The sequence below is a fragment of the Camellia sinensis genome, chromosome 7 (genome assembly GCF_055761805.1).
Source record: "Camellia sinensis isolate YWXY chromosome 7, ASM5576180v1, whole genome shotgun sequence".
Classification (NCBI taxonomy): domain Eukaryota; kingdom Viridiplantae; phylum Streptophyta; class Magnoliopsida; order Ericales; family Theaceae; genus Camellia; species Camellia sinensis.
The window spans coordinates 195,158,929-195,183,458 of record NC_138967.1 but is presented as its reverse complement, the minus strand read 5'-3'; positions in this window follow the sequence as shown (position 1 = coordinate 195,183,458).

Genomic DNA, 24,530 nt, shown 5'->3' with positions numbered 1-24,530 from the left:
TGAGAGATAAGATTTATTGACTTGATCATCGGAGTGCCCTTAGGTGGACAAACCATCGCGAGAATTTCCATCTTCTTGTTATGGGTTGTTGAGCTTAATTTATTCTGCTGGTGCTCTCCAACTGAGTTCCCTTTTTGGTTGTGTGGTCAGAAATCCACACCCACAATTTGGCCCCATCTGTGGGAACGTAAAGAGAATAGATGGCCAACGAAGGGCAGAAAGAAAAGGTCAGGGATGATATCCCTGGTAGGAGTGGCAAACATGCCGATCCTAATGTGGAGGAGGAAAACTGTAATGAAGGACCTCGAGATCAGAATCCTGGGGAAAATGACATCGGCTAAGAGAGAGACACACCGAAGAAAGCAGGTCAAGGCGAGTATTACAACGAAAGCGACCTCCAGGTATAGAAACATAGATGTCTGAGAAGAGACGGCAAGATGAAGGGAATAGAAAACAAGTTGGCGGACCTACAATCGGTTGTCAACTTTATGATGTAGAACAATGTTATGCAACCATCGTTTCCATTGAAGGACGCGCCGATTCCAGCGGCTAAGAATGATGCCCAGAAAAAGGGACAGAAAGTAGTCCCAAGAATCCCTCAGCAAGGTGAAGGAACACTCGCATCGGTCTTTATGGGATGCCAGACGAGTAGAGTCAATGTGAGGAGAGTCCTAGAGGACGCCTCATACCAAAGGGACACATGTCAAGGAACATCGGCATGTTCAAGGGAAGGAACCTTGTTTTGACACGATGAATAAAGAGAAGTCCAAGAAGACTCATAACGACACCGGGAACAACGCACCAAAAAAGCTGAAATCCGTTGACAACCGAGCTCCTGGCTGGACTAAGGAGGATTTGAGGGACTATCTTCAGAAGGAGCGGCAGAATGCCGAGGTAACATCCCCGGTTAAGCCGAGAACGCCATTCTCAGTAGAGTTGGATAAGGTTGAGGCCCTAAAAAGGTTCTATATGCTGAGGCTCTAGATATATGACGATAAGTCTGGTCCGAACTTTGACGTCGACTTATATTTGGATTCAATGGCACTGTATACGGGAAACGAACCGTTGCTCTGCAAGGTGTTCCCCTCATCCTTTGGGGAAATCGCATCAGATTGGTTTTCACAAGTTGCTAAAAGGAACTGTGAAGAGTTGGGAAGGCCTGGCCGAGATGTTTGTGGCTAGGTTTGTTACAAACAAATTGCAACCGTTGAGGGTAGACTTCCTAATGGCTCTAAATATTGGTGAGGGTGAAAGCCTCAGGATTTATGCCAAAAGGTATTATGAGGTGTTCAACCGAATACCAAGATGTAACTAGGAGTTAGCGGTCGTGTCTTTTAACAACAGCCTGGAGGATGACTGCATGCTTCGAAAGTCACTGGCAAAGACTCTGCCAAAGAGTATGGAGGAGCTCATGGCAAGGATCGAGAAATATGCCAGAGCAAAAGAAGATACATCGAGAGCAAAGTCACCGAAGCTGGAAAAGAGAAACAGCTCGCCGAAACAAGGCCGAGGTAATACTGGATTTAATAGACAAAAAACAGGACTGAAGGCTGCATAGGTAGTCACCACTGTGTTTCGGATCCCGATTTACAAAGTTCTAGAAAGGATCAAGAACCAACCATATTATAGAGTGTTGGAGAAGATTCCTAGCGAATTTATGGAGAGAAGCCTTGGGAAGCATTGTGTCTACCACAATGAGGATGGGCATCTGACTTAGGAGTGCAGATCCTTGAAGACGCATTTAGAAAACCTGGTCAGACAGGATCACTTGAGGGACTTGGTAAATGAGGCCAAAACGAGGGAAAAGCAGGCAAGACTGTCTGAGGCACCGGCAGCACCACCTCCACCACAACCACAGTAAGTAGAACCTCGGGTGATCAATGTGATCCACTCGAAGGTTAACGAGAATGATATACAAGGAGAGACATAGAAGGTGAAACACATACAACATGTGTGTCAGGTCCAGTAAAAGAGGCCTAGGACAGACGAGTACCAGGGGCCAATTGTGTCCTTTACTGAGGAAGACCTAGACATGGTGCAGCATCCACACAACGACACTCTAGTAGTGACTTTCAAGATTGGGGAATGCCAGGTAAAGAGCATTCTGATCGACCAAGGCAGCTCTTGTGACATCATGTATGTTTGATGTTACAAGGAACTGGGCCTTCATCAAAATGATTTGGAGCAGTCCAATAGCCCAATGGTTGGGTTCAATGGAACACCAACATGGCCTCTGGGGGCAATAAATTTGGAGGTATAGATAGGCATCCGGAAGGTAAGCATAGAGTTTACAGTAATTGACACTCCCTCTCCCTACAATGTTATCTTGGGAAGGCTATGGTTACACGTGATGAGGGATGTTCCCTCAACGCTGCACCAACTGTTGCAGTACCCAACGGAGCATGGAATTAAGGAAGTTAGAGGGGATCAGGTATAGGTAAAAAATTGCTCCATGGCAGCAATGAAATCCACTTGTAACATGCGAGAAACAGAAACAGTAGAAATTGAAGATGAAGACATGGAGGTTATAGAGGATAGCGGCAAAGAACTGGCCGAGAAGAGTGAGAAAGCCTTGAAGAAAATTCTAGTCCAAAAAAGGGATGAAGAGTGCTTCTTCCTTTTCGGCTCAGGCTTGGCTGAAGATGGGGAAAAGGAGTTGGAAGCATTCTTACGGGCAAACATAGAAGTATTTGCCTGGACGCCATACGAGATGTCAGGCATTGACCCCGAGGTCATGTGCCATATGCTCAATGTTGATAGGTCGGCTAAACCTGTCATCCAGCGAGCGAGCGAGGCCAACGTTGATGCATGTTGAGGCGGTTGAAAAGGAAATGGACAAACTGCTGGAAGCCAAGGCCATTCGCGAGGTGAACTACCCTACTTGGCTGTCCAACACTGTGGTGCTGAAAAAGAAGAATAGCAAGTTGAGGGTTTGTGTTGATCTCACTAGCCTGAATAAGGCTTGCCCCAAGGACAGTTTTCCACTTAACCAGTTAGTAGATGCCACTTCAGGGCATGGAATGATGAGCTTCCTGGATGCTTATAGGGGATACCACTAAATAGTAATGTATCCCCTTGATGAGAAGAAAACCGTATTTATCACCTCCTAGGTCCATGCCTGTCATGACCCAAACCCGCTCTTATGGGTTTAGCGTCGTAACCGGCCAATAATCCTTAGATTACCAAAGGCCTCTTAACTAATGAACATATAATTAGGGGCTGCGGAAACAAATATGTAAAATATACATTGTCCATTGAGCTGTGAAGACATATATGGGACAGATAATTTTAAACTTTTATAAACTTACGAGTGACGTCATAAATGCAGTATTTACACGTCACTTCATGTACATACTAATAGAAATCTTGTCCGAAAATCAAAAGAAACAAAGCTTAATACATTTACAAAATTATCCACTAAACTTGACTTGATCTGGAACCTCCTCGGGAGGCACAAAGGTTGGCTAACCAAAAACTGACACGCCAAGTCCTCAACTCTGAGTCTGGTCACGTACCTGATCACCTACATACGTAATATAAAAGGTGAGCGGGAGCCCAATGAATAATAACGGAGTAAAAGATTTAATGAATGAAGTCCATACCAGATTCAGAAATCATATACATATTCATATTCAGATCATATACAGAAATCAGAGTTCATGCTTAATCATACGTGGTACATCTATTAGCGCTAACAGAATAGATACAGAACATGTGGTGGCTATGAGTAACCAGTTCCATAAAGGAACCTCCAGATCCGGGTAACAGAGAATAAACATGTTGAGCTCCATGATGGAGCTTCTGGTACGGGTAACAGATTGCAGACATATTAAGTTCCATAATAGAACCTCCGATACCGGGTAACAGTTAACAGATATCACATGATGCTAAGGATGCCACGAATACTTGTCAGAAATTGGACAATCATTCATTGTACTGAACATAACATTTCAGAAAACATATCTTATTTCATCATACAAAAAATAAATAAAGTTGAACATAGCTTTACTAAGTTATTACTCACAGATGGCTCCGGGTGCAGACAGACAAAGCAGACTAATCAAACGGTTTATGGCATGTGACCTACAACAACACATAGCAAAAACACATAATGAAATACACACTCGGTTGGTACTTAACTTCTTTCATTTCATTCTTAGTGTGTTTCTAAGTCTTAACCTCTTATTGAGTCTTAATCATGGCCTAGGATGCAATGAGGATGCTAAAATGCACTTGAACACATTTAACAAAACTTACTGAAAATAGGGGTCCCGCTCGAGTGGACATGCAGACATGTGAGGGGACGCTCGCTCGAGCTGTAACGCCCTCGAAATAATAACATTAAACCCATCAGATAAGACATGCATTTACATATAAACTAACCGCATTCCTTTCATTCATTAGAATTCCAAGACATAAGTATTACATGTTAACCTCATAACAAAATGCCCTACTGGCTTACAGCTTTCCAAGTTAACACTTGGTTACAACAAAGAGTCCTAACTCGTTTACACATTAAGCCCTTGGCTTGAAATTACATGTAATACATCAAAAGTAAAACGACAAAACTATGCCCGCCACTAGCCTCCCAACTATGTCCTTGGAGGTGGCATGCTTCCTGTACCTGAAAATGATATTCCCATATAGGGTGAGCCACAGCCCAGTAGAAATACACTAAACCAACCATGGACAATGACTAAAACATTAGCAATTGATAGTTGGTCAACACTGATACAATCACATAAATTACATATTTATGTCAACGACTTACAAGTCCCAATTACTTTTCATTTTCCCTTTTTCAACAGATAAGCATGCTAGCTCTATCATCATTTCCACAGATATGTATAAAAACTATATCTCACATTCAGATAAGCATAAAAGCTATATCCACATTCTCAACAGATATGTATATCAACAATATCCACAGATAAGCATACAAGCTGTATCCACACTCTACAACAGATATGTATATCAACAATATCCACAGATAAGCATACAAGCTGTATCCACACTTCACTTCACAAAGATAAGCATATGAGCTCTATCTTCACTTCTCTAGACAAGCATATGAGCTCTGTCTACGGAGTACATCCCCTATCTCCTCCAAATACCTATCCGGTTTAGAGGTACATCCCCTATCTTCCCCTAAACCGCGGAGTACATCCCCTATCTCCTCCTCTACACATAACGTATATAAACACATTGGTTCTATATACAATCACACAATACAAACAATTAATGTATTCTAGCAACTGTCAAGTTCCATAACACATTCCAGTGATTAGTTTCAGTTTGCCTAATCAACATACATTGTCTACAACAATCACGACTATCCTCCACCGATAGCCCAAAGCAGTTATTTCTAAAACAGAAAATAAATGCACAAATGGATATTCAATCAACATTTCATTTCCTCATTTCTCATCAATTAATTATCCCAATTAATTAAACAATGTAATTAGGCCATTTTCCATAATTACCATTTCAACCCTTAGGTTCCATTTTCATCAATGATTCAACAATCATTCCATTTTTTCTATGCCAAACCTGCATCTAGGTTTATTATGAATAAAACCCCAACTTTTGTAAAATTACACAAAAGCCCCAAACTTTCACAAAATTACCAAACCAAGCCCAACATCTCAAAATACCAAAATTTAAAGACAAAACCCATAGAGAGGAGTAGGATATCCCTACCTTGAAGTTTTAGCCCAAAAGGAGATGAAGACTCCAAGATCAACTTGCTCCAAATCCAAACTTTTTCAGATTAAATCGAAGCTCTCAACGCCCTCTATCTTTTTAACAAAGGCCCTAGGCTAGATTTACACCTTAGGGAGATCAAACCTTAGAGAGAGTGCAAGTTTAGAGAGAGAGAGTGCCGGATTAAGGGTTTGCTCAAAGAAAAGAAGTGAAAAAGTGATGTTTTAGACGCTGCTGTCCGCTGATATAAAACACTCTCGCTCGAGCGAAGGATTGGTCGCTCGAGCGACCAGACACAGAAAACTCTCGCTCGAGCCAAGAAGTTCTCGATCGAGCGAAGAAAAACCCAGACCGCTCGAGCCACGAAAAGCTCGCTCGAGCCAGAAACTACAACTCTCAGGTCCAGAACCGGGGCAACACTACTCTCGCTCGAGCGACAAACTCTTCGCTCGAGCGAAGGACCAAAAATCTGGGCAGCAACACTAGGCTCCCAAACACAACCAACCTGTAACAAACCTGCCCAACACATCCCATACTCAATATACAAAGTAAAAAGGATGCAAACAAGATAATAAACAACATCCAACATCCACGGACACATGTCCGGATCACTGTACAACAAGGGTAAACCCGGGATCGCTATAACCTCCCCCCCTTAAAGAATTTCGCCCCCGAAATTAAGCACAAGTTTTCAAAAACAGGTTTTCCTCCATTTTAAACAATGTTACAATTTAACATTCAACAATTCGACCCATTACCGGTCATCCCATCCCTTTAACAAGAGACATATCACAATATGTAAACAACATATGTATTATCAACATGCATCAACATTATGCACTAACTTTCCAATGTCAACAATATACTTAACACCTATAATGTTACATTCAACTTCCATATGAGGCAAGTTCCAAAACATACTTCCAATAACTAAAACATTTTCAATGTTTCACAACTTAAGACATATATAAAAGCTCTTAAGTTCAACAAAATGTAAAATTTAAATACAAAATTACATATCAATAAACAAGTCCGGATATTTCTCTCGGACTTCCAACTCACGTTCCCAAGTGGCTTCCTCCACTCCGTGATGTTTCCACAAGACTTTCACCAAAGGAATGGTCTTGCCACGCAGGACCTGATCCCGCCTATCCAAGACCCGAACCGGTCTCTCCTCATACGAGGCATCCTCATCTACCTCTAAATCAGTCCAATCCAGCACATGTGATGGATCTGGCTCATACTTCCGAAGCATACTCACATGAAACACGTCATGTACTCCGGACAACTGCGGCGGTAAGGCTAACCGATAAGCAACCTCACCTATCCTCTCAAGGATCTCAAAAGGACCAATAAACCGAGGGGATAACTTTCCACTCTTCCCAAACCTCATCAAGCCTCGCCTAGGTGATATCTTCAGAAAGACATGATCACCTACCTCAAACGCCAAAGGCCTCCTCCTACGGTCGGCATAACTCTTTTGTCGACTCTGGGCTGTAACAAGCCTCCTACGGATAAGCTCAACTTTCTCCGTCGTCTCCCTAACCAACTCCGGACCCAATAAAGGTGCATCACCCACCTCGGCCCAACAAACTGGAGACCTACACGGTCGGCCATACAAGGCCTCAAACGGTGCCATACCGATGCTAGACTGAAAACTGTTGTTGTAGGCAAACTCTACCAATGGCAAGTGCCTCTCCCACGTCCCACTGAAGTCCAGGACACAACCCCGAAGCATATCCTCGAGGATCTGAATAGTACGCTCGGACTGCCCGTCAGTCTGAGGATGATAAGCCGTACTAAAGGTCAACTTAGTGCCCAGTGCACTCTGCAAACTCTGCCACAACCTAGCAGTAAAACGAGGATCTCTATCTGAGACAATCGTCACTGGGACCCCGTGCAATCTCACTACGTCCCGAATATACAAGTCGGCAAGATGATCTACCGAATCTCTCACGCGCATAGGAATAAAGTGCGCCGACTTAGTCAACCGGTCTACAACCACCCAAATAGCATCACTACCCCGCTGAGTCCTCGGAAGACCTACAACGAAGTCCATAGTGACATGCTCCCACTTCCACTCGGCAATAGGCAAGGGTTGCAACAAACCCGCTGGCCTCTGATGCTCGGCCTTCACTTGCTGGCAAGTAAGGCATTTCGATACGAAAACAGCCACATCTCTCTTCATACCCCGCCACCAAAACTGGCGACCCAAATCCTGATACATCTTAGTACCTCCCGGATGCACCGCAAGGCGCGAATGGTGAAACTCTCGGAGTACTTCCTCTCGGCAAGACTCCGGTACAAACAAACGGTTTCGGTATCTCACACTCAGGTCGGGATACACCGTCAAACCCTTCTCAACTTTCCCACTGGAGATCTTCTCTCGGAGGGATTCTACCTCAAGGTCACCTCTCTGTGCCTCTAACACTCTAATCACAAGTGTAGGCTGCGCTACAACAGAAAACAAGGCCGCAGCCTCGACAGATTCGCCCAGTAGCAAATCAAACTCGCCAAGTGCTCCCAACATCTCCCATTCCCGGATGGCTATACAAACTACATCACTAATGGTTTTCCTACTAAGGGCATCGGCCACAACATTGGCCTTTCCCGGATGATAATGCAACTCAAAATCATAATCCTCGATGAATTCCATCCACCTCCTCTGCCTCAGATTCAAGTCTCTCTGTGTAAACAGATACTTCAAACTCTTATGATCCGAGAATACCTCGAACCTCTCACCATAAAGGTAGTGCCTCCAGATTTTCAAGGCAAAGATCACTGCTGCTAACTCTAGGTCGTGAGTAGGGTAATTCTTCTCGTGTATTTTCAACTGACGTGAACCATAAGCTACCACTTTCCCCTCTTGCATCAACACACAACCCAAACCCTCTCGTGAGGCATCACAATAAACCGCATAACCCAACCCTCTCTCCGGAATAATCAACACCGGAGCGGTGGTCAATCTAACTTTCAGCTCTTGGAACGACTTTTCACAAGTCTCACTCCACACAAACTTGACTCCCTTCCGAGTCAGTCTAGTCAACGGTGACGCTAACCTGGAGAAATCTTTCACAAACCGACGGTAATACCCAGCTAATCCCAGAAAACTGCGGATCTCAAACACACTCTTAGGCTGTGCCCAATCTTGCACTGCCTCAACCTTGGATGTATCAACAGACACCCCTTCCCCGGATACCACGTGGCCTAAAAATTTGACTTCCCCCAGCCAGAACTCACACTTCCCAAACTTGGCATACAGCCTATGGGCTCTAAGTAACTCAAGCACCACTCTCAAGTGTGCCTCGTGCTCCTCCTCTGAAGACGAATAGATAAGAATATCGTCCACGAAGACAACCACAAATCGGTCTAAGAACTCCCGGAAAATCCGGTTCATCAAGTCCATAAAAACTGCCGGTGCATTGGTAAGCCCAAATGGCATCACCAGAAACTCGTAATGGCCATACCGCGTACGGAATGCCGTCTTAGGAATATCTTCCTCCCTGACCCTCAACTGATGGTAACCCGATCTCAAGTCTATCTTAGAGAAACAACGGGAACCCTTCAACTGGTCAAACAAATCATCTATACGGGGCATAGGGTACTTATTCTTAACCGTAGCCCGATTCAACTTCCGGTAGTCTATACACAATCTCAAGGCACCATCTTTCTTTTTAACAAAGAGTGCCGGTGCTCCCCACGGTGAAACACTAGGGCGAACAAAGCCCTTATCAAGCAATTCCTGGAGCTGAACTTTCAACTCAACCAACTCTGCTGGAGCAAAACGGTAAGGTGCCATAGAAATCGGTGCCGTACCAGGCACTAAATCAATAGAGAACTCTATCTCTCGGTGAGATGGCAAACTAACAAGATCTTCGGGAAAGACATCCGAATACTCACAAACCACCCTCGGCAATACATGCTGGGTCTCACCACTCTCACCACTCTCAAAGCTAGCAAGTAGACTACTAAGCTCACTTCGCCCTCGCGAATCATACCCCGGTGGCAAAACACTACCAACCCGGTCTCCCAAGAAATGGAACCACTCCCCGCTCAAGGTACATAATGTGACCCTCTGGCGGTAGCAATCAATAACAGCCCGGTATGACGATAACCAGTCCATACCCAAAATAACATCAAAACCCTTCATGGGCATGACAACAAACGGAAAAGGAAGCCTATAATCGGCGACCTCTATATCACATCCTCTAACACCCTGTTTCAGAATCAACTCACCGCCCAAAGGCGATACCACACAAATAGGAGATGCTAACTGTGCTAACTCCAATTCCAAAACAAATGCAAATGCAGCAGATACAAAAGAATGAGATGCACCCGTGTCTATCAACACATTAGCAACCGAGTTGCAAAATAAAAAAGTACCTCTCACTACTGATGGAGCTGGTACTAAATCCTGCGCGGTAACAGCATACACGCGCCCCGTAGGCCCCTGGTCTACCTGCTCACCTCTCGGAGCAAAAGACTGCTGCACAGACTGGGATGACGAAGCTCCCGGATTGGCCCTCGAGGCCTGCACAGACTGAGCTGGCTGAAAACCCTGCGTCTGCCTAGAACCAGACGCTCCCGAAGTGGCACTCAACTGTGGGCAAAACCTCCTCATGTGCCCAGGTTGTCCACACTGATAACAAATCAAGAGCTGCCCCCTGCCCAAACTCTGACTCGGCGGTCTAGCTGAAGAAGAAGCAGCTTTCTGACCCCCACCCTTCTGCGGGCAAACAGAAACCTTGTGACCCAGCTGGCCACACTTGTAACAAGTGAATTCTCCCTGACTGCCTCTCCCCGAGCCTACACTCGGCACTGGAAAGGTCGATCTAGAGACTGCACCCTGAGACTGCTGAGGGTTATAACCCCTCTGCCTCCTACCATCACTCTGACTATCCTGGCTCCTCTTGGAGCCTCTCTGACTCTCATCCTCCTCCTGCATCATAAGCTCCATATGAGCTGCAGCATCTACCAGGTGTCTATACTCTCGAATATAAGACCCACCAACTCTCAACTTGAGGCCCCGCCTCAACTTCCGCTCAAACTCATAGCAACGGCGTTCCTCAGACGCCACCAGTTCAGGTGCAAACCTAGACAGACTAGTAAAGGTAGCCTCAAACTCGGCCACTGACAAGCCCTGCTGATTAAGCCGGCTAAACTGATCCCTCAGCTTCTCCCTAGCTACTGCAGACAAAAACCTCTCCTGAAAAGCATTTATAAACGCCTCCCAAGTACCACCAACACGAGCTTTCTCGTACTTCCACCATTGACCCGCATCTCCCTTCAATTGGAAGGATGCCAAGGTCACTTTCAGTGCTCCGTCCTCGATGCCAAGCATCTCAAACGTCTTCGTTGTCTGTTCGAGCCATTCATCTGCCTTAAGCGGCTCTTTAGGATCCCCGATAAACTCGTCCGGATTACACCGGAAGAACTCCCTCTTCAAGAAGGAAGGCCCTGTCTCAGCTGCCTGATTCCCAGCTCTAAGAATACCTAAAGCTCCTGCTATCTCTCTGGCCAAGGCACCCATAGCCTGCTGACCCACTGGCTCGGCCACATTGGCCTGCCCAACTCCCTCCTGCATTGCCGGAATCTCACCCTGTAACGGTACTTCCTGCCTCGCAGGTCTACCACGCCTAGCACCTCTTCCTCGTCCTGACATCCTAATAAAGGCAACACAGAACGTTAGCACATTCATAAATGTGCCGAAACTAAACACTCACGTCCTAATGCATGGACAACTGTAATTCACTCCACATAAGCACATAAACACATAAGCACTTACGAACTTCATTTCCGGATAATGATAGTCCCAAGGCGTTACTAGAGTTCCGGTTAGAAATAGCATTGATCAAGTGCCTTTCCAACAAGACTCCCAGGAACTCAAGGATCCAATCAACATCCTAGAAATTAAATCCCATACCCACATAGTCACATAAGCATGTTATCACTTAAGCACATAGCATATGATACTACATCTACGTCTCTATCAAACGAGACAAACCCATTGTGATCCTAATCACTTCCCACGTACCCAAAGTATTCGAACCCGGTACGCTCTGATACCAAGTTGTAACGCCCTCGAAATAATAACATTAAACCCATCAGATAAGACATGCATTTACATATAAACTAACCGCATTCCTTTCATTCATTAGAATTCCAAGACATAAGTATTACATGTTAACCTCATAACAAAATGCCCTACTGGCTTACAGCTTTCCAAGTTAACACTTGGTTACAACAAAGAGTCCTAACTCGTTTACACATTAAGCCCTTGGCTTGAAATTACATGTAATACATCAAAAGTAAAACGACAAAACTATGCCCGCCACTAGCCTCCCAACTATGTCCTTGGAGGTGGCATGCTTCCTGTACCTGAAAATGATATTCCCATATAGGGTGAGCCACAGCCCAGTAGAAATACACTAAACCAACCATGGACAATGACTAAAACATTAGCAATTGATAGTTGGTCAACACTGATACAATCACATAAATTACATATTTATGTCAACGACTTACAAGTCCCAATTACTTTTCATTTTCCCTTTTTCAACAGATAAGCATGCTAGCTCTATCATCATTTCCACAGATATGTATAAAAACTATATCTCACATTCAGATAAGCATAAAAGCTATATCCACATTCTCAACAGATATGTATATCAACAATATCCACAGATAAGCATACAAGCTGTATCCACACTCTACAACAGATATGTATATCAACAATATCCACAGATAAGCATACAAGCTGTATCCACACTTCACTTCACAAAGATAAGCATATGAGCTCTATCTTCACTTCTCTAGACAAGCATATGAGCTCTGTCTACGGAGTACATCCCCTATCTCCTCCAAATACCTATCCGGTTTAGAGGTACATCCCCTATCTTCCCCTAAACCGCGGAGTACATCCCCTATCTCCTCCTCTACACATAACGTATATAAACACATTGGTTCTATATACAATCACACAATACAAACAATTAATGTATTCTAGCAACTGTCAAGTTCCATAACACATTCCAGTGATTAGTTTCAGTTTGCCTAATCAACATACATTGTCTACAACAATCACGACTATCCTCCACCGATAGCCCAAAGCAGTTATTTCTAAAACAGAAAATAAATGCACAAATGGATATTCAATCAACATTTCATTTCCTCATTTCTCATCAATTAATTATCCCAATTAATTAAACAATGTAATTAGGCCATTTTCCATAATTACCATTTCAACCCTTAGGTTCCATTTTCATCAATGATTCAACAATCATTCCATTTTTTCTATGCCAAACCTGCATCTAGGTTTATTATGAATAAAACCCCAACTTTTGTAAAATTACACAAAAGCCCCAAACTTTCACAAAATTACCAAACCAAGCCCAACATCTCAAAATACCAAAATTTAAAGACAAAACCCATAGAGAGGAGTAGGATATCCCTACCTTGAAGTTTTAGCCCAAAAGGAGATGAAGACTCCAAGATCAACTTGCTCCAAATCCAAACTTTTTCAGATTAAATCGAAGCTCTCAACGCCCTCTATCTTTTTAACAAAGGCCCTAGGCTAGATTTACACCTTAGGGAGATCAAACCTTAGAGAGAGTGCAAGTTTAGAGAGAGAGAGTGCCGGATTAAGGGTTTGCTCAAAGAAAAGAAGTGAAAAAGTGATGTTTTAGACGCTGCTGTCCGCTGATATAAAACACTCTCGCTCGAGCGAAGGATTGGTCGCTCGAGCGACCAGACACAGAAAACTCTCGCTCGAGCCAAGAAGTTCTCGATCGAGCGAAGAAAAACCCAGACCGCTCGAGCCACGAAAAGCTCGCTCGAGCCAGAAACTACAACTCTCAGGTCCAGAACCGGGGCAACACTACTCTCGCTCGAGCGACAAACTCCTCGCTCGTGCGAAGGACCAAAAATCTGGGCAGCAACACTAGGCTCCCAAACACAACCAACCTGTAACAAACCTGCCCAACACATCCCATACTCAATATACAAAGTAAAAAGGATGCAAACAAGATAATAAACAACATCCAACATCCACGGACACATGTCCGGATCACTGTACAACAAGGGTAAACCCGGGATCGCTATACGAGCGGTCTGTAAATTTTGCAAAAGTATTGGTTGTATGAAATCTCTGCTCGATGGTCGCTTGACTATTGCTGGAGCGTGAGACCCATGCCCTCGCTCGAGTGCAACTCTTGTCGCTCGAGTGGTCTGCAAAACATACAAACTTCTGGGAGTATACATTTCATGCTCGAGTGGACATAAGGTCGCTCGAGCAGGTATGCAAAAGCAAAGGTGGTCGCTTGAGCGCAGAATCTGTCGCTCGAGCGGAAATGCAGAATCTGGAATTTCCATATTGCACTCCCAAGCTCCAAGCTCAAATTCCACACCTCAAAACTCATCTTCTTGGGCCAAAATTCTGGAAAACATTTAGGAACTTGTAAAATATCACGATTTGAATATCATTTCATGAAATCAAGGCCCCAAAGCATGTCAAATATGCAAAATTCAACTTGAAATGTAAGAACATGATATGAACTTGTCATGCACAAATTCACTTGAGCTCTTAGCTTCCAAAACATGATCAAATGAGGTCCAATGGTGAGAAATGTTATGAATTCTTCAAACCATGCTAGAATTACAACATGCATGTCAGAAAAGCTTTGAAAACAACTTTAAAATGCTATGAAACATGCATGCATGTATGGATTGAATTAGCTTTTTTCAATTCTAGCTCAATTCCCATATGAATTCACCCATTTCACTTGTATTCATGTGCTAAATGACTCAATTCCAAAGTTGCAAGGTTGAGCTCTTACTTAGGCTACCCAATTGAGCTTCAATTAGTCAAAATCTTGAGTAATTCTCCAAATCTTATAGCAATGGCCTTCTCTACCTCAAGTTTGGTCCCAAGTTCTTTAGTCTCTCGCTCTCTCTCATGTTGAGCTTAAAAGATGAGGGAATGAGGGTGTCAAAATGTGTAGGAAGAGGTAAGAATGGCCTTATATAGGCTTGATTAGTGGTAATTAATTAATTTGGCCTAAGCTAAGCAAAGTGGCATTAATTAATCTAATTAATCGTTTCAAATTTGAATTTCAATTAAACCTATTATAAAATTCTAAAAATTCTAATTAACACAAAAACCAAGTCAAATTTTGAATCGGATGCCGATAAGGCCTTCAATTCGCAGAACAAAACATAAACATGAGCACATCTTTCTATGATAAACAGATATAAACACAAATAATGCAACACACAAGCAATTAACGTAAAATTTCACTTTATTTGCTTATAATTATTTATTAAGCCTTCTTAGTTGTGAATTATACGTCAATTATGGGTCAGGATCGTTACAATGCCCCATTGGGTAAATGGTTTAGGGTTGGATATTGGGTTCAAATTTGGTGTTAGTTGATGTATCAAAAGTGCAAACCTTATACATACTTCGCACTTTCTGACGTAGGCTTCAGCATCCTTCTGCCTGTAGGGCCACCAGTACCTCTAAGTTATGGCTCTATGAGTAAGTGATTTGCCCCCAGCATGGTTTCCACATACTTCTTCATGTATTTCATACAACAAGTCTTCAACCTGGGAGGGATGCACACACCTCAAAAGGGGACCAGTGAAGGATCTCTTGTAGAGGTGGCCATCTACTGTTAGGCTGAACCTTGCCGACTTCAGTTTGGTCTTATGCGTCTCTTTGCGATCATCTAGCAGCTTGCCGTCCCTAAGAAACATCACTATTGCATCCATCCAACTTGGACCCATCTCCACACACATTGCTTCATACTCTGTGATTAGTGGTTCCACACTTAGGTCTGACAAATAATTAACCATTATTGTCCTTGTCTCCCCTGATTTTATTGCACTAGCCAGGTTGGCCAAGGCATCTGCATGACTGTTATCATTTCGGCTAACTTGCTGTAGTTGACAATCCTGAAAGAAGGCTAGCAGTCTAAGAACTTCTTTGACATAGGCTATCATTATTTTATCTCAGGCTACATACTAGCCTATTGCCTGGTTCATAATAAGTTGGGAATCACAAAAGACTGCCACCTCGTCAGCTTCCATTACTGCTGCTAACTTCAACCCTACGATCAGTGCCTCATATTCTGCTTCATTATTTGAGGCCTTGAACCCCAAATGAATAGACTACTCTAAAATTCACCCATCTGGTGATACTAACACTACTCCTATCCCTGCTTCTTTACGGTTTGAACTTCCATCAATAAACAGTCGAAAGGAGTCGCCGATGTAGATATCGCAGGGATTTGGTTTCTCTACCTTCTTTTGCTCTACTGTTGTGGGGTTTTTCATTCCCAGTTGGGTTTCTTCTTATTTCCCTGGACACTCTAAGTCGCGGCTCACTGGAGCCCGACGTGGGACGACACCAGGTGTGAACTCGGCCACAAAGTCGGCTAGAACCTAGCCTTTAATTGCCGTTCTGGGCCTAAATTCTAAGTCATATCGGCCCAACACTATTGCCCATCTGGTTACCCTGCCTGTCAATCTCCTTGCTGCAGTAGAGACTTCAGGGGATGCTCAATCAACACTACAATCCTGTGAGCTTGGAAGTTGTGATTCAGTTTTTTCGAAGCCATCATCAGGGCTAGTATTAACTTTTCTAGGGATAAGTACATGGTCTTTGCATTTGCTAAGGTTATACTCACATAGTATACTGCCCTTTGTTCTCTCTTCTCTTCTCTGATCACCACGGCACTCACCGCGTGCTCTGAAACTGCCAAATATAAGAACAGTTCCTCCCCAAGTACTGGATTTGAAAGAACTGGAGATGTTGTCAAGTACTTTTTCAAGTCGGCCAAGGTGACTTCGCACTCTTCTGTCCACAAAAAATCTGTGGCCCTCTTTAACAGACTAAAAAATAGTTTGCATTTATCCGAACTTCTGCTTATAAACCTGTTCAGGACTGCGGCCCTTCCAGTCAACATCTGTACCTGTTTTGCCAACGTTGGGCTTTTCAAGTCAATAATGTCCTTGATTTGATCTAGGCTTGCTTCAATGCCTCTTTTGGTAACCAAGTATCCCAAGAACTTTCCAGATTTGACTCCAAATACGCATTTTGAAGCATTGAGTCGAAGTCGATACGCCCTTAGGATATCAAAAGCTGCCTTCAAATCGGCCAGATGATTCTCAAATTCTTTGGTCTTCACAACCATGTCATCAATGTATACTTCTACTATCTTGCCAATCAAATATCTAAACATTTTGGTTACTAACCTCTAGTAGGTTGTTCTTGTATTTTTCCGTCTAAAAGGTATCACTCTGTAGCAGTATAGCCCTTTAGGGGGTGATAAATGCAGTTTTCTCCTCATCAGGGAGATACATTACTATCTAGTGGTATCCCCTGTAAGCATCTAGGAAACTTATCCTTCCATGCCATGAAGTGGTATCTACTAACTGGTCAATCTTGGAAAGTAGAAAACTGTTCTTAGGGCAAGCCTCATTCAGGCTGGTGAAATCAACACAAACTCTTCACTTGCCGTTCTTCTTTTCCACCATCACAGTGTTCGATAGCCAAGTAGGGTAGTTCACCTCGCGAATGGCCTTGGTTTCCAGCAGTTTGTCCACTTCCTCCTCAACTGCCTCGACATGCATCAACGTCGGTCTCCTCGCTCGCTGGACAACAGGTTTAGCCGACCTGTCAGCATTGAGCATATGGCACGTGACATCGGGGTCAATGCCTGGTATCTCGTATGGCGTCCAGGAAAATACTTCTATGTTTGCCCATAAGAATGCTTCCAACTCCCTTTCATTATCTTCAGCCAAGCCTGAGTCGAGAAGAAAAAAGCACTCTTCATCCCCTTTTTGGATCAGAATTTTCTTCAAGGCTTCCTCACTCTTCTCTGCCGGTTCTTTGCCGACGTCCTCTATAACCTCCATGTCTTCGTCTTCAATTTCTTCTATTTCTGTTTCTCGCACATTGCAGGTGGCTTTCATTGCTGCCATGGAGTAATTTTTTTGCTTACACTTGATCCCTTCTAACTTCCTCAATTCCATGCTTTGTTGGGTATCGCAACAGTTGGTGCAGCCTTGAGGGAACAGCCCTCATCGCGTGTAACCATGGCCTTCCTAAGATAACATTGTAAGGAGAAGGAGTGTCAATTACTATAAACTCTATGCTTACCTTCCTGGTGCCTACCTGTACCTCTAAATTTATTGCTCCGAGGGCTATGTCGGTATTCCATTGAACCCGACTATTAGGCTGTTGGACTACTCCAGATCATCTTAATGAAGGCCCAGCTCCTTGTAACATCGAACATACATGATGTCACAAGAGCTGCCTTGGTCGATCAGAATGCACCTTACCTGGCATTCTCCAATCTTGAGGGTCACTACCAAAGCGTCGTTGTGTGGATGTTACACCATGTCTAGGTCTTCCTCAGTAAAGGACACTATTGGCCCCTGGCACTCGTTTGTCCTGGGCCATTTTTAGTGGACCAGATATACATGTTGTAAATGTCTCACCCTTTGAGTCTTTCCACACACCTCGTTCTTATTAACCCTCGAGTGAATCATATTGATCACCCAAGGTCCATCTACTTGCTGTTGCGGTGGTGGTGGAGGTGGTGTTGTCGGTGCTTAGGGCAGTCTTGCCTGCTCTTCCCTTGTTCTGGCTTCATCTACCAGATCTCTTAAGTGACCCTATCTGACCAGATCTTCCAAATGCGTCTTCAGGGCACTGCACCCCTGACTCAGGTGCCCATCTTCATTGTGGTAAGTGCAGTGCTTCCCAAGGCTTCTCCTCATAAATTTGCCAAGAATCTTCTCTGGCGCTCTATAATACAGTTAGCTTCTGATCCTTTCTAGAACCTTATAAACCGGGATCTGGAATATCGTGGTGACTACCTGTGCAGCTCTCAACCCTGTTTCCTACTTATTAAAACTTGTATTACCTCGGCCTCGCTTCGGGGAGCCGTTTTTCTTCTCTTGCTTCGGCGCCTTCATTCCCGGCATATCCTCTTCTACTTTGGCATATTTCTCGATCCTTGCTATGAGCTCCTCCATACTCTTTGGTAGAGTCTTCACCAGTGACTTCCAAAGCGTGCAATCATCCTCCAGGCTGTTCTTAAAAGACACGACCACTAACTCCTGGTTGCATCCTGGTATTCGGTTGAACACTTCATAATACCTTTTGGCATAAGCTCTAAGGCTTTCACCCTCGCCAATTTTCAGAGCCATCAGGGAGTCTACCCTCAATGGCTGCAACTTGTTTGTAACAAACCTGGCCACAAACATCTCGGCCAGGCCTTCCTAACTCTTCACAGTTCCTTTCGGTAACTTGTGAAACCAATCCGAAACTATTTTCCCAAAGGATGAGGGGAACACCTTGCATAGCAACGGTTTGTTCCCAGTGTACAAAGCCATTGAATTCAAATATAAGCCGACGTGAAAGTTCGGATCGAACTTACTGTCATAAATTTGAAACCTTGGCATATAGAACCTTTTAAGGGCCTCAAACCTATCCAACTCTACTGAGAACAGCGTTCTCGGCTTAACGGGAGATGTGACCTCAGCATTCTGCCGCTTCTAGTGGAGGTAGTCCCTCAAATCCTCCTTAGTCCGACCAGGAGCTCGGATGTCAACAGATTTCAACCTTTTTGGTGCACTACTCCCGGTGTCGTTATGTGCCCTCTTGGACTTCTCTTCATTCACTGTGTCAAAGCAAAGTTTTTTCCCCTGAATGTGCCAATATTCTTTGACATAAGCTCCTTTGGTACGAGGCGTCTTCTAAGACTCTCTTCTCACCTACTTTACTCGCTCGGCATCCTGTGAAGGCTGATGTGAGTGTTCCTTCACCCTGTTATGCTGAGGGACTGCTAGGATTGCTTTCTGCCCCATTTTCTGGTCGTCGTTCTTGGCCGCTGGAATCGACGTGTTCTTTAATGGAAACGGTGGTTGCATGACGTTGTTTTGTATCATGAAGTTGACAACCGATTGTAGGTCTGCTAACTTGTTGGCCATTTTCTTCATCTCATCGTCCCTCTTCAGGTATCTGTCTTTCCATACCTGAAGATCGCTATCGTCGTAATATTTATCTTAGCCCACTTTTTTCAAGCATTACCCTTCTTGCCGACGTCTTTCTGCACAAGATTCAGATCTTGTGCTTCTTCACTATGGTTTTTTTCTTCGATGTTAGGATCAACTTGTTTACTACTCCCTACATGGGACGTCGTCCCCGATCTTTTCTTTCTGTCCATCGTTGGCCATCTATTCTCCTTATTTTTCCACTGACGGCGCCAAATTGTGGGTGTTGATTTCTGACCACACAACCAAACGGGGAACTCTGCTAGAGAGCACCGACAGAATAGATTAAGCCTGAACAACCTGTCACGGAAAGATAAGAATCTGGCGGTGGTTCGTCCACCCGGGGGCACTTTGATGCTCAAGTCAGTAATGAAATATCTCTCAAAGATAGCAAAATGTGCTTAACTCACAAGGAACAATAGTATATCTCCCCAAAAACACACATACCTCAGACCCACTAGGGTGCCTTACTTTTATAGTGATCAGTGTTCAACTTCTCCTAGAAGTCTTACTTCATGGGACTTAATCATTTACAAGGATAACATCTATCATAACTCACATTATTCAGATTATGATGAACTCCTTCAAGAGTCTTATCTCTATCCAAATAGGTAACTTGATGTCATCTAGGACTCTGGTCCTCTATCCAAATATCTCGGATTCTGTATCCCCGCAGAATACCTCGGCAGTGCCCTAAACATCTCGGTAAACATGATCTGCCCACGTGGTACCTCTGCTGACACCTCAACGTCACCTTAACCACGTGGCGTTATCTCAAAATACTTTCCCACATTGTGCATTTGTGATTCTAAAATTATGTCAAATGAGTATTAACTATTTCTGACTTTTTTTTCAAACCATTCTCACCCTGTTGTTCATTGTAAACATAGTATTTGTTTGGGAAGTGGGTTAATTTTTTTTTAAACTGGGCCAAAAAGTTTCATTTGGGAGGGACCTTTTGACTATTTTGACTTTTGTGAGAGAAAAATTGAAATGATTATAGTTTGAATATGAAATTTTATTTTATTAATTTTTTTAACTTATTTTATCATTTTGTGATTATTTTAACCCTAACCTATGGTGTCAAATGAAATATTTTGTCTCTAACCAATGTATCCGCAATCATAGATCATTGTTGTTTCAATAAAAAATTATTTTCGAATTCAATTCAAGATTTTTTTGTCAAATTGTCAAAGTACACCCAAAGCATTGATTGTTTGTTTCTAATCTTCAAATTCAATTGGCAAGGGAGGCAGTACAAGGTGATCCCCTGCTTAGAATGATGGGAGTTTTGTCGCAAGTCTGAAACAAACTTCTTACTTGAGAGACATCCGATTAGCAATTCTTTTAATTTGTTTGTTTGACTTAGGCCGCTTACAATAAATAAATAAATAAAAATTCAAATTCAATCAAACAAATTTTGTCACATTGGTGAATTAGACTGGACGATTGTCATGATTAAAAGTAACCAAACATTTATTGACTATTTTAGAAAGATAATTAAAAATCATCTTTTAACTTTTAATTTCTTGTAAGTCATATCTTTTTTTACATTTTATACACATTTAAAAAAAAAAATTAAAAAACTAAATTTTAATCATCTTTACCAAACAATCCTATATAATAAATCTCAATCAGAATAATAAATCAATCCGGGCGGCAAAAAGTCAAATTTGGCCATATTCTACTAATTGATAAATAAATTCTGAAATTATAGTTTTAATATAATTATTTTGGACAATTTTTTTTACTTATTAATGAATAATTTATCTTTTAATTTGCTTGTTTGACTTAGGCCCCTTACAATAAATAAATAAAAAAGTTTTCAAATTCAATTAAACTAATTTTGTCACATTGATGAATTAGACGCCACGATTGTCATAATTAAAGGTAATCAAATAATTATAGACTATTTTGAAAAAAAAATTAAAAATTATCTTTCAATTTTTAATTCATTTTGAATCATATTATTTCTTATATATTTTTTAAAAAAATTAAAAATTAATTTTTAATCATATTTTCAAAACAATCCTATATTATAAACTAGTGGTCACCTGTGCGATGCACGTGATTTTAGAAAGCCAGTAATCACTAAAAATATTTTCTATTTCTTTGTATTTCTTAATATAATATTTTTATTTAGTTTGTATATATAAATCTTACTTCACATCATTAAAAATATTTAATATTTCACATTATTGAAAATTTTAAAAAACTATCATACATTAAGTAAATCATCACATATACAATAGCTAATTTATCTAAGAATTATTTCAAGCAACCAAAAGTAGAGTAACAAAGGCATATTATAATTAATCAAAAAAACTAATATATTAAATAAAAGTAACACTAATTTTGCTTAATTAATAATAGATATTACATCAATCATCCCATATAATGTAATAAATTAAAAAATAATAATTTTAATTCCCATTAGATTTAGTTAGTGGTTAAAAATTTTTTACATGCTATTTATTTTTTGGTTATATTGATTCATTAAACACAAATAGGTTTGGAATGATTAAAAAAAAAAGTTTGGAAATGCGTTAAACTTGAATTGAAAAACATAAAGAATATAAATATTTAAATTATTCAAAAAAAAAAATTAACATTTTAAATATGAGATGAGAGGGTAATTTTTGGGAAAAATTGAGCCGAGCTGCGAGTTGGGCTTCGTGGCCCAAAGTGCGAAGGACTAAGTAAAAAGGCCGTAATGATTACTCTGGCCCAATAAAAATGCAAAAGGTTACTCCGGCCCAGGAGAGGCAAGGTTACTCCGGCCTAGGAGAAACAAAGTTACTTCGGCTCAGGAATTATAAGGATACTTCGGTTTAGGAACGATTTAGAGTTATGCCGGTCTTGGAGTTATACCGGCCGAGTCATTGGTTCGGTCTAAGACCGTACCATTGGTTGAACATGGGAAAACCGAGATAAGGATAGAGTTAAAAGTGGAACCGAACTAAGAATAGTTCGGTTTACTCAGTGGCTCTGCATAGTCAAGCTTATTTCGGTCATATAGTAGTTTGGCCAAAGTAAAAACCATCCCACTTGGTTTAAGCAGTGGGGGAGGGTGTAAAAGGATAAGCATTATCCTTAGGAGTATGAATCCTAGGAGGACTCTGCATGGAGGAATAAAAGTCCTACTAGGATTGTGCCACAGGAAACTTATAAAAGCTCACAAACATCACCTTGGAGGAGGTAACAGAACACAATTTTTCTGAGAACATAGAGCTTTTGTCTATTTGTCAAGTTACAGACTTAGGCATCGGAGAGGTTTCCGGCAAACACCCGCCGGCTAGCTCACGTTTGTGTTTTCAGGTGACAAAGCAACGTTGTACGGAGGAGCGTGGACTTGGTCAACAGGATTATACGAGAAGGCGTATTTCTTTCCCGTACAATTGGCGCCGTCTGTGGGAAGAACAGACAAGAACAAAAAACCTCTTGACTAAGCTTCTCATTTTCTCAATCAATGGCACACATTGAAGAACTACCGCAGTCCGCCGTCGACGGGCTAACTCCAGAAGGGGGCGCAGGACGTGAAGGATTACCTTCTGTCCCTCCCATGGCGGACTTGGAGCCCCAAAGACATACCTCCAGGAGGGATGCTAGGGGGAGACGGACTCACAGCCCTCGTCAGTCCCACTCCCAAAGTCCCGACAGACAACGACGGAGGATTGACCCTCAAGCTCTGGAAGATCGCGTAAAAGAACAAGATGAATTGATAAAGAAGATGGCGGCGGACATGGAAGCCTTGAAACGCCAGATGAAGAAAAAAGAAGTGGCGACAGGAGAGGGGCGCAAAAACAAGACGCCCCCTCGTCACTCAGAAAATCGTAGTAGGAATACTACACCCTCACAAGGAGAAAGCAGAAGCCTCAGGATAGGCGACACTCAATCCTTGTCTTCCAGAACTCGTCACTCTAGGTCCATGAGGACGAGATCTGAGAGATCATACACCGAAGGAAGCACGTATTGGCCTTCACATTCACACCAAACCAGATCTAGACAGACAGAGCTGCCCAGGTCATCCGACTTACGAACCGTGCTCGAAGAAAAAGCACGATGCAAGGAAGATGCCAGGGCAAGGGATCCACACCGAGTTTCTGCCTTACAGCGGTTAGCTCCTCGGACGCATGGAAGCGTCGAGGTTGGAATGCCAATACCACACCCAGCCTACGAACCAACAGACAAAGCATTGGCAAGACTACAAACTTCACCGTTTGTTCCAGCGATCGAAAACGCTCCCCTACCATCAGGCTTCCTTCAGCCGAAATTCACTACATATGAAGGGAAGACGGACCCGTATTCACACTTGAGCCACTTTCGCCAAGTCATGGCTGTGTACAGACGAAACGAGGCCTTAATGTGCATACTCTTCCCATCAAGTCTTGGCGACCTAGGCTTGACTTGGTTTGAAAAGCTCCCAAAGGGCAGCATAGCCTCTTGGGCTCAACTGGCAGAAGCATTTGTAACAAGGTTTCGAACAAACACTAAAACGCCGGTGGAGATAGACCAGTTACTCTCCATCGACATGGGGGATAAAGAGACCCTTAGATCCTACAACAATCGCTACTGGGAAACATTCAATCAAATTGGGGACTGCCCCACCAATCTTGCCATTGCGCAGTATAAAAGAGGGCTTCCAGTAGGGAACAGACTAAGGGATTCGATCACCATGACGCCACCCCTCACTATGGAGGCCCTGATAGAAAGAGTGTATCAGCACATCAGGGTAGAAGAGGATGGCGCACGTGCCAAAGCAAAAT